At 39.5% G+C, this 19,331-nt stretch overlaps 1 pseudogene; it reads right to left on the minus strand.

Moving 5' to 3' along the window:
- Positions 1-8,149: 8,149 nt before the first annotated feature.
- Positions 8,150-10,924, minus strand: LOC101703902 (cullin-4B pseudogene; annotated as a pseudogene).
- Positions 10,925-19,331: the final 8,407 nt, after the last annotated feature.

Here is a 19,331-nt window from a genome sequence, read left to right on the forward strand (position 1 = left end):
GGTAAGTTTGGCTAAAGGTTTATCTATTTATTCTTTCAAAGAACCAGTTCTTTGATTTATTGATTCTTTGCATTTTTAGTCTCAATTTCATTAATTTCCACTCTGATCTTTATGATTTTCCTCCTTAATTACCGTTTGGCCTCGCATTGTTGTTGTTTTTCAAGTATCTTGAGTTACCTCATTAGGTTATTGATTTGATCTCACTTTGTTTTTCTAATGTGAGCATTGATTGCAATAAACTTCCCTCATAGGACTGTTTTTATTGTGTCTCATAGGTTCTTGTGTGTTGTACTGGCATTGTCATTTGCTTCCAGAAATTGTTTAATTTCTTCCTTGATTTCTTCTGTGACCCACTGATTATTCAGGAGTATGTTATTAAGTTTCCAGGTGTTTGTAAATTTCCTGTGGTCTCCTCTGTGATTTATTTCTAGTTTCATTGCACAGTAGTCTGCTGGTATACACGGGATGATTTCAATTATTTTGTATTTATTTTATCAGGCTTTGTGGATTGGTATGTGGTCTGTTTTGGAGAAAGTTCCATGTGCTGCTGAGAAAAATGTGTATTTTGTTGTAGTAGAGTAGAACACTGTACATGTTTATTACATCCATATGTTCAAGGGTGTGGTTCAGCTCTGATATTTCTTTATTGATTTTTGTTTAGTTTATCTATCTTTGTGAAAGTGGGGTATTGAGATCACTATGATTGTGTTAATGTTTATTTGATCTTTTATGTCCAGCAGTACTTTTTTATGAAGTTAGGTGCTCCAGTATTTGGTGCATATATATTTGTAAATGTTATCTCTTCTTGTTTAGGTGTTCCCTTAACTAGGATGTAGTGACTTACTTTTTCTCTTCTGACATGTTTTAGCTTGAAATTTACTTTGTCTTAGGATGAAATTGCTATCCTTGCTTTTTTTCAGGGTCCTGGTCCATGAAATATTGTTTTTTATCCTCTGATTTTTAGTCTACGAATATCTTTTTGGATTAGGTAAGTTTATTGAGTGCAACAGACCATTGAATTCTGGTTTTTGATCCAGTCTGCCAACTTGTGTCTTTTAACTGAGGATTTAAGGCCATTAACATTGAGAATTATTACTAAGAGATGTTGATTAATTCCTATTATAGTGCTCTTTCTCTGTTGATGGCTCATTTGTGTTTCTTGTCCTTTTTTGTTTATCTATTCATCTTGTTTGATGTATTTATTCCATTTGGATTTTTGGCTTTGTTAGCTTCATCATATCTGTCTATGATAGTCTCAAGTATTTTCTGGAGTGCTGGTTTGGTATTCATAAATCTCCCGAGTTGTTCTTTTTCATGAAATATCCTTACTTCTTCATCTATTTTGAAATAAAGTTGCCAGATATGTTAGTCTATGTTGGAAGTTGTTTGCTTTTAAGTAATGAAATACTTCACTCCAAGCTCTTCTGACCTTTAAAGTTTGTGTTGAGAAGTCTACTGTAATTTTAATGGATTTACATTTATGTGGTTTTTTGCTTTTCTCTGACAGCTCTTAAAATTCTTTTCTAGTTTCTCTCTAACTCCAGTTAGCCTTAGGTTGGTCTCATTAGCGTTGTCTAGTAGTTGTTGGATTAATATTTTGTTTTCTTATTGTTTTATGGCTTATTTGAGTAATTCATCATAATTTACCATTTTCTTCTTGATTTCAGAAACCCTGTCTTCATATTAGTCATTTCTGCAATTTGTGAATTCTATACAATTTTTTATATCTGTGATTTCTGTTTGATACCTTTTTTTGAGATTTCCATACCTTTGTAAATCTGTTATTTATATTTTGAACCAGTTTGGTCATCTCTTCCAAGGTTTTGTTTTCCCCTAAATCCACACTGGTCACTTTGTATATTTCCATAAACTTTTGGGTCATAACCTCTTTGAATTCATCAAGTTTCTTTAACTCTTCTTTAATCAATTTGTAAAGCTCTCCTACCTGGTGTTTGCTTTCCTATCTATTGGTGACCCCTATATCTTTCTTGGGAGAGTTGGGAGACCTTGAGGATCTTTTATTGCCTTGTTTTCCCACGTTCCTGTGTGTATGTGTACTTGTTTTGTTTTGTTTTCCCTTTCTTTTCCTTTTTGGTGCTGAGAGCTGAAGTCAAGTAGGGTGAGGAAAGATTGTAATTGATATAAAGATCTTTTTACTAAGACTCCAACTTCCCATTTTGTGTTTTCTGCTTTTTTGTCCAGATAATATTTATCACTTCAGTTGTTTAAGTCATTTGGACTCGGAAGCCAAATGAACCTTTGCTATTTATAAATTACCCAGTCTGTGGTGATAAGCTATAACAGAAAAACTGACTAGCACACAGGCCCAGAAATGAAGACTCTGATAGGCTTATGGAGGATGGGCTCTCTAGTCAGACGTTCTACTCCCCGCTCCACCAATTCCTTGCTGGGCAAGTTATTTTTCCCGATTTGGTTTACCTACAAAATGGGGGTGTGCTGGATTGTCTCCACGAGCCCCAGTTCTGTGATCTTAATGGATTGCATCAGTGGGCTCCCATGCACTCTGGCTTCTGGTTGGCTTGGCTTGGCCAATTAGGGCATAGCAGAAGATCTGGGATCAGGAGAGTGAGGTCAGATATTCAGTCACTTAGCTTTCTCCTTGCTTGATAGCTACAGATGGACTGCATCTCTCTACTTCAGCCATCCAGAGCTTGTTTTAAGAACAGATGACCTAAGCCCCAGTTCTTTATTTCCCCTCAGCTTAGGGATGGTAACAGTTTCCCACTCATGTTAGGTTCATTATCCCTTGTTGGTTACCCTAAACTTGTTCATACCTTTGAAAACAGTCATTTCATTAAACTCTTCTTACTTACCTATTTTGAATGTAACATCTCCTCTGCCAGCTTGGCACATAGAAAACTGCTCAATAAACAATAGCCCTATACTGCACTGCCTATGTGAAATCTTTAGTGCTGATGTCTCCTTCTGGAAGTCTCCAACCAGATAGCCTTTGCAAAGGTCTGCCTGGAATCCCTGGGTTTGCCTACGTGTCATCAAAATAGAACAAAGGATTGTCACTTTGAAGTCAACAGCTGTGCCAGGGTAAATATCTGGCATCCCCAACAGTCTGGAACCATGATGACAGAGAGGTAATTATTCCAGGCAATTTCTCCTTCCATTGTCCCCTTGGACTGGATCCATCACTTTGTCACCTGTTTCACAGATTTCAATGACCAGTGTATCAACATTCATTGCAAGAAGCTATGTGGTTCCGTTTTTGGTTTTCATTTCTGTCTTTGGATTAGTGCAGGTCAATCACTCACTGACTTCACAGGCTATAAAGTAAAGTGTGGTGGTGGCCCCTGCTTCCTCCCTCACAGTCAAATTCAAGCAGACTGAGCATGAGAGTCCAGCATTGCCAGGGGCTCAGCTGCAGGCAGTATGGCAAGAGCCTCTCCAGATGGGGCTTCTGTTGATTGGTCAACAGAGAGGAGTTTTATTTCTGTGAACATTGTTGTGTAAAGCCATAATCCATGGCCCCAGCAAAGATATTACATTTGTCTCCTTTTTCCTTCTAAAGATGCCAGAAATCCCAATTCTGTCCTCTAGGCCTTCATTGCTGGTACCATCACTGAAGGTGCCATTCAGAGAATGGTACATCTGGTTTATCCTATAACTTTAAAAAGGCTATAAATGCTACTCTAGGAAGACACCAGTTCTTCCATAGAATTTCTTAGTAGCCTATGAGGTGTGTCCTTAACACTTGCTATGAATTGATTCTGAGAGAGTCTTTGTTTATTATTGGTGTGTATGTTACTTCTTCTCATTAATGCAGCACACGGCAACCATGGAGTATTACAGAAAGTGGGAAGAAAATAAATGGCACAGCTGGGCATGGTGCACATCTGTAATCTCAATACTCCAGGAGACTGAAGCAGGAAGATCACAAGTTCAAGGCCAGCCTGGGCAACTTAGCAAGATACTGTTTCAAAATAATGAATGAATGAATGAATGAATGAATAAATAAATAAATAAATTAATTAATTAATTAATGGGCTGGGGATGTATCTCAGCATGAAAGCCTGGGGTTCAATCCCCACTACCCCAGAAAAATGCACAGATGATCTAAGCCACAAACAAGGAAAGGGGCATACAGATTTGACATGACTGGCCCACACCATCCAAAACTCTCCATTTAACAAATTCCTACCTTCAGACAGAATGCTTGAAGAATCTATTAACACCCATCCTTGAAAAACCACACAGAACTTACTTATTGCTAACCAACCCAGGCAAACAGTCCAGGGCTCCCCTAGTTGCTGCTACTGTTGCAAGTAGGGGCCAGAGAGCTGCAATCCAGGCATGAGAACAGCACTTCCTCTCTAACTTTTCTTCCTCTGATAAAGGTGCATAAAAACGAAGTGGTCACAAGGCAGGGAAAGCAACAGTAAAATGGATAAGCAATTGTGACATGGCTCCTGCACATGTACAGCCATCTGTTTGCCCAAGCTATGTGGTAATAGGACAGGCGTGTCTCAGCAGCATGAGAAGCAGAGCAATGGCTTGGATTTCATTGCCGGCACTCCACTGGTGCACGTCTAGGTAGGTGGCATTTGCATTATTGTTGCAGTCTCCCTGGTATCCTACCTGTCTGGCAAGGCCTCAATTTCCCTCTCTTGAGACAAAGACAGGGCCTTGGAGTTTGGGTTTAACACTTCTCAAACAATCATAATTCCACCTGAGGTCTGTTTGCAAAATGGAATATCCACACGTGATTTGAAGTACAGGCATATGTAAAGTAAACAATCCTCCTTGACTGGAAGGAAAAAAGTACCGTTAAAACAGAACGCGCATGCTCAAAAATACCCAGCTAATCTACAGTAGCATTAAAATTCTGCTTTGGCCAATCAGGGCTTCGGTATTGTGGTTTGCAGCAGGTCCTTTAACAAAAGGACCTGTGTCACTATGTCATCCCTCTACTGTTTATTCCCTTTTTGGAGTTGATGGATTCAGATTTCAGTATGTGCTTCACTACTACACTGGCTTGGAACCACAGCAATGATTTTTACCCTTTTCATTTATTTTTATTGTGATCATAAACAACTCTTCTGCAAAAAAACCCCCCAAAACCCCACTGTTCAACCTAGTGGATATTTGATTCTATTTGTGTCATTTGATGTTCACTCAGGATCTTGGCTGATGTACAGACTGGGTTCTTGTACAGCTGCAATCAATGTGTACACACTGTTTCACTTAACATTACTTCGTATACACGTTTCCATAGATTCACAAAGTCCATGTTGTCATCTTTACCGGGCATAGAGAATTCTACTGTGGAACTGCAGCACTTTAGAAGACATCACATTTGCATGTTTTCCTATTTGTGGGTGGCACTTGAAAATGTGCTAGCTGTAAAGAGAACTCTACTTAACTCTGGCCACAAATCAATAACAAGACAATATGAATGAATTCACATGGGGATGAAATCTCACCAAGTTGAACTTAATTAGTATATATTGTTACAGGGTTGTCTATTCTCGCTTGGACTAAGTCCCTGATGTCATAGGCTCCAGTTGTTATTCACTCACGTGCCTTGAAACAAACCCAACATGTTTTGGCACAGTTCTACATAAGCTTAACTCTTGTCCATCTCTCCACCCCCACATTCTACTGGGCTCTTTTGTTGGATCCTATAAACTGATACCACAAGGAACTAGATCTGCTTTTTGCTTTCCTCTAAGAATTCACATCTTGCTAATTTTCTAGCTCTTGTGGTCTGACAGAGCTTCATTGACCTTAGGCACCATGAGATGGCCATGTTACAAGCTGGGGAGATAACACACCATTTTATTAATTCACATTGCTGCTGGTTAGCCTAAAGATAGCTAGGAATCATTTGCTACTGGTATCAGAGTGCTTTTTACTTTGAGGGAGTGATTTTCATTTTCAGACTCAATCTGTTTTATATCCCTTGCCAGTTGTAGTTGGTACGGGGTTCATTTTCCTCTCAGTGAGGGGTAGGTATATGATCTCCTGCTGGAGCTAGACTAGTCCCTTGGACATGATTATTTTTTTTCTTTTTTAAATAAAAGTTTTATTGAAGAAAAATAGAACCACCATGTACACAGGGAAAAGAGCACAAAAATTAAACTGATACAGAACTGAAAGTCACAATTATCCAATGTAGTTTGTAACTACTCTTCAGCATCTTAAATAGCTCCCCTTAACTTATTTAATAATCTTGCTAATTTTTCAGCTGAAACAGTATCAAGTTTTCAAAGATTTAAAAACTTCAAGGGAAGGAACCCGCTTTGAGGATAAGGAAGCTGACATCAAGAGTCTCTTCCTAATAGGACCAACTTCACCTAAAAATTGCTTAAAAGTAACTACTGAGTCTGGCGTAATAGTCTGCAGATGTCAGAGACCATCAGGGAACAGTTAGAATACTGACGTAGATGGTCCATTATGGAGAGAGGACAAGCTAGCTGCATTTCCTTGCCAGAGGAGCTCCTAATAAGGAAACCAAGGAAAAGCTGAGAAATTATAGGCAATGACTGTTCAAAAAGAATTCGAAAAGAGTTCTAAATACTATATAGTTAGACATCAGTGTGCAAGTTGATGCAATTAGAGAGAAACAGGCGACTTTAAGATAGATAAACAGATCGATAGATAGGGCTGGCCACAGGCCTTTGAGAACTCAAGAAAACAATCAATAAGGGACAGGAGAGTCCCAAGTCTCCTCAGTTGAAGATCAGGACCAAGGCATTCTTCTTAAATGGCTCTAAATAAGCAAGGAAATATGAGGTTGCAAGAAGCATTAAAGAAGTTCTAATTTTTAAAAAATAAACCAAAAGTTTCTGCATTTCCTACAGTATCAAATCCCTTCAAGGAAAAAGAAACAAGAAGGCAAAGAAAAACTCACTCCTGATTAAGCCTTCTGCTCACAATATTGATGTGAAGAACAATACTTTTGAAATTTTCTACTTATGAACAATCACAGAACAGTTCCCTGAAAAGTAGATGTCCAGTGGCTACGAGAACTCCTAACTTCAAGCAATTTTGAAAGAAATACAGAACTTAAAACTCCTCAAAAGGAACTATGTGGAGAAAATGAGGGAAGACCTTTATATCTAGGGTTTTAGAGAATTAGAACAAGAATGATAGTAAAGGCTCATTTATCAACAAAGAAGATTTGTGATGCTTCCAAAAGAAAACTTTGGTAGAGAAAAAAGGAATGCTAACAATCTATATTGGTCCAAGTTAAAGCTAGAACTGTCCAAACAACACTTAAAATCTAAAGCATGTTGAAAAATAGTTGATGTACTTTTGCTCCTGTAATAATTTTAAAACATGTTGATTTTGGTCTCTCTTGCAATTATCACACTGTACTAGTATTTAATACGAAGAGTTGGATTTTCTTTTACCATGTACAATGCTTAGCACAAATGATCAGTAAGTTTTCTATTTTAGCTAGTTTTATAAGTACCTGTTAATCTGCACAGTAAACTTGGGGCTAAGCCATATACACACATCCCATATTCACAAATGCAAAATTTTAGGATGTGAATATATAAAATATTACACAGCAACTGTTACCCTAACTGAAAATTTGTTTCCAAATAATTTTTTTAAGAACATCCCTTTCAGTATAAGAGAACATTGCCTAATAAAATATCAATAGCTATGACAACTCATTGTTCTTCCAAAGGAAAATCACAAAACAGGTGAACAACCAAGTCCAGGGTGGTTTCTCTATTTGATAAATACATCCAGAACTCTGTACAGTAAATAAAGTTTGCATGCAGTTTTAAGTATCTTCAAATGACATTTTAAGCAAGTAAATTTTCTGCTTCATAAGTAATGATGTATAAGAACTCCCCCACTTTAATAGTCGTGGGAACCTCTTTCCCAGTTCCAAAGTGAAATCATGAGGACCAGTACTTTCTTAAGAGTTTCTGCACATCATACTAAATAACATGCAAAGAGTTCGACAACATTCTTTTTAAGGGTAAGTATTACTCTTTAAAATGGGCATGTTAACCACTGAGAAAAAGTCCACTAAACTATTTCCATTATACTGCTTCATTTGGTCATCAGTAGTAAAAAAGAAGTCAAATAATAAAGAATCAACAGGTTAGTTTATCCACTGGCTAGTGCATATGATACCAAATGCTTCAAGGCCAACATTCTATGCGATGTAATTATATTGGTTTGGATTTTATTTATCTCTTTCCATGTAGTCCCGGTCAATTAAGGATTCTATTCTCTTCTTAAGATCAGCAAGCTTTACTGGAAATTTTAACTGGTTATATACTTCTCAAACAAGAAGATTGTGGCTAAGTGCCTTTCTCATTTTTGTAATTCGAACAATTGCAGCATCAATTTGATACTGTCTATCTTGAAATACTCTTTCTGTAGTGCTTGCTTGTTCTTCAACTGTTTCTTTCATCTGGATTTGATTGATCTTTATCCTGAAAAGTTTGTGTTTGAAATCATCATTACAAATGAATTTGTCACCATCTTCAATATCTTTGCCCTTTGGATTTTTTGCCAGAACTCTAGCTTTGCCACAGGCTAATGACTGCAATGTTCTCCTTAACTCTCCATCCACTATTCCAGTAGCTTGCTTAATCTCTTCTAAACTGAACTCCTCTCCCTCATTGAACATAAGCAGCACCAGTGTTTGAAAAAGAGAGACCTGGAGTTCTTTTTTACCCTCTTTAAATTCTGCTTTTAGCACACAGTGTTCTAGGGTTGATTGCCACTGAAGTTTCCTGCCACTATGTTTGCCTAGATAAAATGTTTTGAAAATTTCCTGAAGTATTACCATCTCTGGTGGCAAATGAACTTCCATAGGCACGTATGTTGGCCCATAACCCATTGTCAGGATATTCACAGTTAATTCAGTATTCCCAGGTACATTCTGATTCTGCATATACTGTTTGAACTGAATCATGATGTCTTTAGAAATTTCCATGTCTTTAAACATTCCTTCAGGTTTGCTGGTGAAAGTTCCACATTCATGTTTAAGTTTGGACAACATTGACTTTTCAGCATCTACAGATGCACTCTTCCCAACTAACAAGTGCTTGGCTAAATCTTTCTTATACAGGCCTCAAAAACATCCTTGCCATAGATAAATCTAAATATGATCATAATTTTATCCAACATTTTCTCAAGTTCTTCATCTGTAGCTTCTTTGTTGCCTGCACGAAGTTTTGAATCTACATACTTAGCTATAAGTTCAGCAGGTTTATTTGGTCTTTTGTTAATGAATGTTTCAAACGCTTCTTTCATAGCGTTGATAATTTTTTCATTCTTCAGAAAGCAGATATCAATTATAGGGTCAACTTTATCTTTAAAATCTAGCAATTCTTGAACCATAGTCTTATCTTTTTCGGGATTAATAACAACAGTGCTCCCAAATGCCTTTATGTATTCAATCCACTGTTGCAAGAGAACCTGAACTCCACCTCGAACTCTGCTGAAAAACTGATACAGGAGAGATAAATCTTGAATTCAGTTCTCATCAAGGAGGTTATTTAAACCTTTTTGAAGAATTGCTGTTAAATGTTCATCTAGAAGTTGTTTTTCTACAGGAGCAATTAATGATTTCTGGGTAGTCTGATCTAAGTAAGTAATAAGTCTGTCTGCTTCTTCATCTAGACGTTTGTTAACATGATGAAGATATTCAGGAACCTCTCTTTCTTGCATTAACTTTTGGCCTTCAGCTGCATAGAGCCAGTTAGTTTCTTCCAAAAATCGTTGTTCAAAGGAATCTTGATAAATTTGCAAATCAGAAAGCTTGCTTAAAAGACTTCGGAGTAAACTTCTATCAAATGCTTCACCATTCCTTTCCCTCTCAGTCAAGAGAAGGATGCCATCAATTGTCTTATTCTGGACTGTCTGATCACTTATAATATGAGCCCTAAATAACCCCAGTCCCATGTCCCAAATGGAGGGTAGCAATGAATTCTGAAGAACGTAAGTTCTATCCAAAAACAAAAAAATGCTTTTGATCATGATCATTTGCCTACAATGGTTTTGCCAGCATCTATCAATCTTGTTTAGAAAAAGAACACTATCCAATGAACCCTCTCTGAATTGGTGAATCTGTGCTTTGATATGATCTTTACAAATCTGTCTCAGTTGTTTATACAAGTTCGCAGAAATCTTGTAAGAACAGAGATTTTCTACAGCCTGGTAGAGCTCTTCTAAATTGTACTTAATTGAAGTACTACTCTGAATAGCTTCCACTGCTTCTTTCAGTTTCTGCCATGTTTCATCTGTGTAGTTTTCTGGTAACTTAGGTTTATCTTTAAAGTTCTTGATCACTAACTTCTTAGCAGAACCAGGCTTGCTGTTAGCAAAGCTAGAGGCGGTGGTAGAAGATTTGGCTAGGCCGTTTGCATGATGCACCGAAGTCACAGAAGAGACTAATATACTCTTATTTTTAAGTTGCTGCTGCTGAGATGTTGCAGCAGTTGGTGATGATGATGAGGAGGAGGAGGATGATTCCTCAGCCATCTTCACATCAAACGTGTCTTCAAAACGCAGCTTCTTCTGTATTGGTACGTGGCTGGAAGCAGCCACGGAAACCCCCAGGCAGAAGGACGAGGTTGAAGGGGAAGCCGAATCCCTGGGTTGTAAAGGAGTGGAAGAGGTGGGATCAAAGTCTTCTCTCGTTACTACTGTTACTGCCGCTACTGCTGCTGCTGTTTAACTTTCTCTTCTTGGCAGAGGTGGGCGGAGTGGTGCTGGTATTAGCATCAGTGGCAGATCTGATCTCTTGAGGAGCAGCAGCAGCAGCAGCGGCAGCAGCGGCAGCAGCAGCAGCTGAGGGATTGGGGGAAGAAAAACCAGAAGTGACTGGGACTTGGACATGATTATTGAAGGCTGCTCCAAACCTTTTAACTTGCCTCCATGTTTCAGTCAAATTCAACTTTGGCATATTACTCTTCATATCTGTGAGAGGTTCTAGTACATTAGCAGCATATTTACTTTTTTTTTTTTTTTTGGTACTGAGGATTGAACCCAGGGCTTTCACACTGAGCTACATCTCCAGGCCTTTATTTTCATTCTGAGACAAAGTCACACTAAGTCACTAACTTGACCAGGCTGAGCTCCAACTTGTGACTCTCCTTCCTCCGTCCCCCAGAATGCCGGGCTTGCAGGTGTGTGCTTAATATCTCTTCCATCTTAAAGTAGCAGGAGAAAGACTATCATTTGCAAGGCAGGTCAAGTGGCTGAGAGAGACCATTGATGGTTTTGTTCAAAAGAAGCTGCTGCATAGCTGGGGGCAACCCTCTGACTGTGGGCAGTTGAGCACAGCAGTCCTCTGTGCTGAGAATGTCTCCAGTTAGTTAGCTTTGTGTCACGGTAGTGAAATACCTGACACAGGCTACTCATAAAGTAAGGAGAGATTTCTATCTGCTCAGGCATGGTTCTGGAGCTTCCGGTCCGAGATCAAGGATCCCCATGTGCTTGGATGTCTAGTGAGGATGGTATATCATGGCAAGGGCATATAGAAGAGTGAGTGCTCACATCTCAAGCCAGGAAGCAGAGGATGATCATCAGAGGTGTACTATTCCCTTCAAGGTCATACTTTTTTTCCCCCTTTTTTTGCTTTTTTCTGGTACCGGGGATCAAACTCAGGACCTCACGCTTTCGAGACAGACGTGGCACCACTGAGCTAAATCCCCAGCCGTCAAGGTCACATTTTTAATGACCTACAGTTCGCCCAGTAGACCTCACTTATTAAAGGTCCTCCCATCTGCCTCCACTGAGGACCAAGCCTTTATATAGAGATCTTTGGAGAGCACTCCTCTCAACCACAGCAGGCTTCAAAGGATGCTCAGCACCATGGTTATCTTAGATAGCTTTCTTTTTACACAGTAGTTTCAGGGAGTAAGGAGATCTAGTATGGGGGTCTTGGTGCCCAATTCCATGATGAAACTCCTGACAGGCTGTCAATTGAACAGACAATTTATCTACAAGCTTCACCCACTTCTCCAAGGTTCATATGTGACAGGCACTTGTAGCAGTTAGTTCACATCGACAAGTCACCTGATTAGTTAGTGATGCATTCTAATGGGCAGACTACAGAGGTAAGTGAACTGGCCTACATGAAAACAGTCCATGAATTTGGACTCTTTTTAAACTATATTCTAAGCAGCTAAATTACCGGTTGCTGCTTTTAAGCCATCCTCGCTACTGGAAAAACCATTCTTTTTTTTTTTTTTTCATTACCAAGATTTAATGTACATTTATTCTTAACACGTGGAACATATAGTATAAAGATTTCATACTGAATAAATGATATTCATTAAGCCAAAAAAGGAAAAAAAGGAGGAATTTACATCAAGTTTTAGCTACATTGTTGAAATACAAATGTGCAGATTTTATCACTGAAAAAAATCTTAATTGTGTTTCTTCATCAGGAACTTCAACTGAACCCAGAACTTTTTCACACCTTGATTAGAAAGAAAAAAAAATGAAACAAAAATCCAGAAAAAAAAAAACTATAAGTTGATTGGCTGCTGAGACAGCCAGGACTTTTTACAGAGACCTTTACAGCATCACACCAAGAGGGGCGATGTCTGGCAAGAGATTAAATAGCTGTGTCTCGCTTTGTGCAGGTCACCAACTTGTTAACTCGTCATACTATAAAGGGGTAGCTGGGGGGGGACCAAACTGTGGGGCTCCAAGGGTATGTGCAATGTACAACATCATATATATATACACACGTGGCAGCATAGCCGCTGCAGCTAAAGGTTAAAACCAGTTCTAAGAGGTGATCTCAGGGTTAGTCATACAATCAAGGAGGAGAGAAAGAGGTCAGAGTGTTGTAGGTTCACACATGACACTTTGGGGGAAAAGTCTTTTTTTTTCTCCTCAACGTTTAACTAAAAACATTTTAAAAACTACAGCTTGCTGCTGACCCAGCGTCTTCTCTCATTTCCAGGTGAGACATTATTATTACAGTATGTTTACAGTATCAGGTGTACAGTACAGTACATGAAAGGGTCTACACTCTACTGCACAGGCCTCTCCAGTGAACAGGGTCTGCTCACAACTGCGAACTTCTTGGCTCCTGCAAGATTGTGAATGTACAACAATAAACCACACACAGTTCAGCAGTCACCTTTTTGTCCTTCAGGGTTTTTTTTGTATTTTTTTCCTTTTTTTTTTTAACCATTAAAAACAGTTATGAAATGTGGCATCCCATTGATGCAAGGATCCGGAAAGCCATTTTTATTTTTATTTTTTCCCCAAACGCACTGTAAACAACAGTAACTTTGGTTAAAGTAAAAAAGTCTTCTATTTAGGCAGAGATTTATCTTTTCAAATAGAGTGGGGTCCTGAGGGAAGTAAGGTAAGGACAGGAACAGAAAGGTGTGAGGGGGAGGGGGAAGGAGGAGGAAGAGAAACAGGAGAGACTTTTTTCCCAAGGGAGAAGCTGGACAGCACAGGGTAAACTGGATTCTGAGGTGGTTTTGCATAAATAAAGGGCAACAGTCAGTTTCTAAGTTCTCCACACACGCACACACACACGGGGGGAGATGTCCCGCAGCTGTCATGACTGCCCAATTAAAAACAGTACATCACAAATGACTTGCGAAACCAAAGAGTTCATCAACGGTGACACGGAGATGTCCAACAGCCGTGACTCATACAGAGTGAACTCTGAGTGGTTTTCGTCCACCTTGGCCAAGGCAGGCAGTGCACGGGCAGCCCGCCACATCATGTCCACACTACTTGCCTCAAAGGGTGGGTTCTGCATGTGGAGGAGGCTGCCCTGACTCTGCTGGCACTGTGTGGCAGCAAGACTGTCCTCGAGGAAGCCCAGGAGGTTGCCAATGCTGCCCTTCTGCACTGCGATGGCATGGGCTGCCAGGCTGTCCCCCTGTGCCAGGTTGGCTAGCAGTACCACCGCCATCTCCCGGCATACTGGGTTCTTTCGGTCACTGAGGAAGCGCACCATGGTGCTATACAACTTCCCCAGGCGGCTGAAGGGGGGTGTGGCCAGGATCAGGTCCACATTGTTGTCCTGGATACTGAGTTTGCTCAGGGTTTTTAACACCAGTCTCTGGGGGGAAAGGATGGCATTGGGGCCCAGAGTGGAGAAAGGGTCTTGGGCTTCAGCTGACGGGCAAACTGCCCAGTGTAGGAGTCCATCCAGAACAGGTAGACAAATGCTCTCAGGGTATGGGGAGAGGTCTAACTGCCCTGAGATGTTGGCGAGTGTGACCAAGGTGGGAAAAACCATTATTGCACATTTGCTACTGATAACAGGATGTAATAAACCAGTACAGTGGGTGGTCCAGGAAATTGGTCTTTGCCACTTTAAAGAGGCAGTAACGAGAGTGGTAGCCCTTTGGAATATGTAAGAAGCTGTTTAGTGTGGACAGGAATGTTGCACCAACAAGGTTTCATCTTTTGTTTATTGATTCATGAATTCATTTATTTAATGGTTCATTCATTCATTTACTGAAAATTAAGCACCTCACGTGTGCCAGGCATTGCAGTAGGTTTGGAGGCTGTAGAGGTAAGTAAGACAGCTTCTATTCTAGAGGGCCTCACATGTAAATCAATACTACCACTGCTAGTAATTATAAAATGGTTGTTATTATCATTATTATAGTGATAGAACAGAAAATCATGATGCCAAGATGTATATTTTGTGGAATCAAGGATGAAGTGATTAATCTCGGGGCAGGGGGAGGTCCAGGAGAATGTCTCAGACTTGGGGTCAAAGGTTACAAGGAGTTCACCAGAAAAGGACTGGTAACGATTCATCAGGTTATTGAGATCAGACCATTATTTATTTTAACGCAAAAAGAGAAGAAAATGTCCCTTAGACAAATAAAACAGATTTGCATTTCTCTTAACTTCATTTGCATCCATATTCACTCACTCAGTCATGTATTCAACCACTGTGGAAATCAGTATGGAGATACCTCAAAGAACTAGGACTAGAGGTCCCATTTGACCCAGCTATTCCCCTGCTGGGTATCTTCCCAAAAGAACTAAAAGAATCATACCACAGCGATGTATGTGTACCCATGTTCATAGCGGCACAGTTTGTAATAGCGAAAGCTTGGATGCAGCCCAAGTGCCCATCAACTGCAGACTAGATGAAGAAAATGTGAAGGGGAAAGGAAAGAAGGGGAAAAAAAATACGAGAAAAGGAAAAACATGGAAACAAAGTCTTTGTAAATAGGGAAGGGTGGAGGGGGTGAAGAGAGCACGGGGGAATGGGGAAAAAAATAAGAACCAAGATACATCATGTAAAGGTACAAGATCCCAATGATGAATGTAACTGTATTGTATGCCTCAAATGTACCAATACACTAAATGGAAAAAAAAGAAAATGTGTTTTTTAAAAATAAAATGTTTTCAGTATTTATTGAGTATGTACTATGTGCTATATGCTATTCTAGACACTAAGGCTAGTTTTATAAAAAATAGACAAAAAATCTTCCCCCTCTTGAAGCTTAATTTCTATTTGTAAGGAGATAGATAATAAAGAAATGAGAAAAATATGTGGTATTATACAGAGTTCTCTGGAGACAAAGCGGGAAGGTGCCATAAGGGCTGAGATTGAAGTGGTCAAAAAAGGCCTTCCTGAGAAGGTAACACTTGAGACAAGGGAGGAGGCTGGCCAGTCAGTATGGCTAGAACAGGCTGGGGAGGGTGGTAGAGGGAAAAGAGATCAGAGCGGTAACAGTAGGTCAGACCATGAAGAACCTTGTAAAATGTATAGTAAGATATCTGGCTTTTACTTTGAGACAAGAAGCCACTGGAAGTAATAAAATCACGGACGCTGGTTGTAAAGACTTTTAGGAAACTCTTGCAATAAAAGAAACACCAATATTTTTCCACTGTCAACAACAAATTGTACTTGCAAAGCTTTTTTCTTTTTTTGCAATAGAGTTTACAAACTTGCTTTAAAATTTCCTATGAAGTTAAAAAATTAAGAGATTTTCATTAAAGTTATCTTTTTAGAATTGTTTCATCTGTTAACTGTTTCTCCCTTTATTATGGCTTACACCTGATTTGAATGTACCCTATACCTACCCTTACATCCCACATTTAGAAAAAGCTGAATGTGAGATTACAGGTGGGATAGTAGGAGCACAGAAAGCACATCATCAAAAGTTGTCCCCAAGAAAGAGGCAGGGAGGCACACACAAGTGAACTGACTGAACATGACTGTGGGAGGATCTTGAGAGAGAAAATGCTTACAGGTAAGTCTTTCAAGTTCCTCACAACCTCTGGAAAAGATCCAGGATGAGAATTTTAAATAAATAGACCAGTGAGTCAGACTATTGTAAGATCTTATCCTTGAAAACTGTTCCTGCTTAAAAGGTACTTACACTAACATGGATTTCACCATGTTTACAGCAACAAAAAATGTAGAATACAGTTCCAACATTCATATTTAGCCTTCCCTAAAAACACTGGAGTCGACAGAGGTGTCAGCTTTCTTCTAAGTATTTCCCCAAATGGCCACTGAGTGGCAGTCCAGGTAAAATTATCACAAGGCACAACCATGCTGGATACATATTTATTAAATGGAGCTAGCATAATTTTGAGTTTGAAAACATTTTCTGCCCCTGTGCTCTTCAGCTGGGTCCTGCTTTGGACTCACTGGAGAAAAAGAGTTGTCTGTCAGTGCCTGCAGTTACCAAAGACTGTCCACCTTTCGAAGCCCCTCAGGGAACTAAGTGGGGGGAACTGTAACCAGTATATGTGTAGGTATATATGTGCGGGTCATGAACATTTATCTACTGGTGTTGCTCAAACGGCACCTTGTAAGTTTCTCATTTAACTGCATGATTCACTTTAAAATCGAATTAAAGCAATTCAGGGTCTAGCCCTACTTAGCAATGTGGTGCAGTGGTACTGAAAGAGAAGGAAAAAAGTAGTGCTGCCAGCATTTACTAGTTGAGACGGATATAGCAGGGGTTGGGAGATGGCAAGGTCAGGTGCTGAAGTGGAGGCTATTGAAATGTGCTGTTACTCACTTCTAGAAGTTAAGGCTACTCCTTATTCTACTAGTTGGCCTCTGCCAGCCTATTAAATTTTTTACGTCCTGGTGTTTTTTCTCTCAATGTCAACCAACGAAATATTCCAGGAGGGTCAATTCTTGGCCCTTTTCTTTTCTTCTTGATAGTCTTTCCATGGATACCCTCCTTCATTCTTTATTTGAGGGAAGATTCCCAACTTCAGTGCTGGCCCACTAACTATCAGATGTTTCTGCTGGAAGCTCCACGAACACCTCACCCAGTATATGGCCTGTTATGGTTGAATTGTACCCCCCAACCCCAGTCACCAAATTCTAACTCCTAGTACCTCAGAATGTGACTCTATGGGGTCATTATAGAGGCAATTAAATTAAAAAGAGGACATTGGGATGGGGCCTAATCGAATATGGCTGGTGTCCTCCTAAGAAGAAGATGTCAAGACACCGACTTGAATGGAGGGAAGACCATGTGAAAATATGAGAGAAGATAGCGACCAAAGGCATCTGGGGAGAGACCTCAGGAAAAATGAATCCTGCCGACATCTTCATCTTCTATCTTCCAAAACGGTGAGAAAGTAAATTTTGGTTAAGACAGGCAGGTTGTGGTACTTTATTATGACAGTTTTTCAAACTCATACAAGCCCAAACCCACCTCATTTACCTTATTTCTTAGTTGAGGACATTCATATCTGCATTTTACCCAGGCAGGGTCATCTTAGTGCCCTTATATCTTTTCCTCCTTCAACTCCAATGCTACTCCCATATAACGGAAACTTGAGCTCTATCAATTCAGTCACTGGAATGTGTTCTGACTCTCTATTTTCTTCTCTGCATTTGCACTGTCTTAACTTTTAAAATTAATTTTATTGGTACATTTTAGGTATACAATATAATGACATTCATCATTGGAAATTTCCACCCTTACATAATATCTGTTGGTTCCTATATTTTCCCCATTCCACTGCCCTCCCTTCAACCCCTCCATCCCTCCCTCTTTACAAAGACTTTGTTTCCATTTTTTCATTTTAGCATATTAATTCCATTCCCTTCTTTCGTTTCCCCTCCCCCTCCCCCACCCCCTTCCCCTTTGCCACTTTTTTTCCTATTTCACATTATCTATTATAACTTTTAGTCCTTATTTACACTTTCAGTTTCTCACACTAGAAAAAATATTTGGTATTTACACATGTGTATCCTATTTATTTCATGTAAGAGTATCATCTTAAGGTGTATCCATTTAGCTATAAATGTCTCTAATTTCTTATTTTTGATGGCTGAGTAGTACTCCATTTTATTTTTAAAAGCCACATTTTCTTTATCCAGTCTCCAGTTGATGGGCAATTGGGGTGTTTCCAAGTTTTAGCTATTACAAACATGCTGCTATAAACATGGATGTACATATATCACTGTGGTATGATTCTTTTAATTCTTTGGGGAAGATACTCAGCAGGGGAAGAGCTGGATCAACTGGGACCTCTAAGCCTAGTTCTTTGAGGTATCTCCATACTGATTTCCACAGTGCTTGCACCAGTCTACACTCCCACCAGCAGTGGAGCAGGGTTCCTCTTTCCTCACAGCCCCACCAGCATTTGTTACTGGTTTTCATGAGAGCAGCCACTCTTTCTAGAGTGAGGTGGAATCTCAGTGTTGTTTTCATTTGCATTTCTTGAATGAACAGTGATGTTAAACATTTTTTCACATGTTTATTTGTAATTTCTACTTCTTTGAGAAATGTCTGTTCATTTCAGATGCCCATTTTTGGATTGGGTCTTTAAATTTGGGAGGTCTGATCTTTTTAAGTTCTTTATACATTCGAGTTAGTAGACCTTCGTCTGAGGAAGAGCAAGTGAAGATTTTTTCCCACATTGTGGGTTGTCTCTTCACACTGCCGGTGGTTTTTCTTGCTGTGCAGAAGCTTTTTAATAAGAAGAGATCCCACTTGTTGATTGTTTGTGCTAGTTCGTGGGGAACTGAGGTTTTGTTCATAAAATCTTTTCCTACATCAATGTCTTCAAGCGTTCTACCTAATCTGTGTTCCAGCCAGTTCAGCGTTTCTGTTTTAATATTTAGATGTTTCATCTAAAGATCTTTCATCCATTTCGATTTTAGTTTAGTGCATGGTGAGAGATATAGGTCTAGTTTTAATTTTTGAAACCCAATTTTTCCAGCACCATTTATTAAAGAGGCTATCTTTCCTCCAGTGAGGGTGTTTGGCTCCTTTGTTGAAGATGAGGTGGCTGAGTGTGTCTGGAGTTGTTTCTGCATCTTCTAATCTATTCCACTGGTCTTCAGGTCTGTTTCTTTGCCAGTACCATGCTGCTTTTATCACAGTAGCTTTACA

This window comes from Heterocephalus glaber, unplaced genomic scaffold (genome assembly GCF_053883595.1).
Source record: "Heterocephalus glaber isolate CG9 unplaced genomic scaffold, H.glaber_assembly_v1.0 deba00001729, whole genome shotgun sequence".
Taxonomy (NCBI): domain Eukaryota; kingdom Metazoa; phylum Chordata; class Mammalia; order Rodentia; family Bathyergidae; genus Heterocephalus; species Heterocephalus glaber.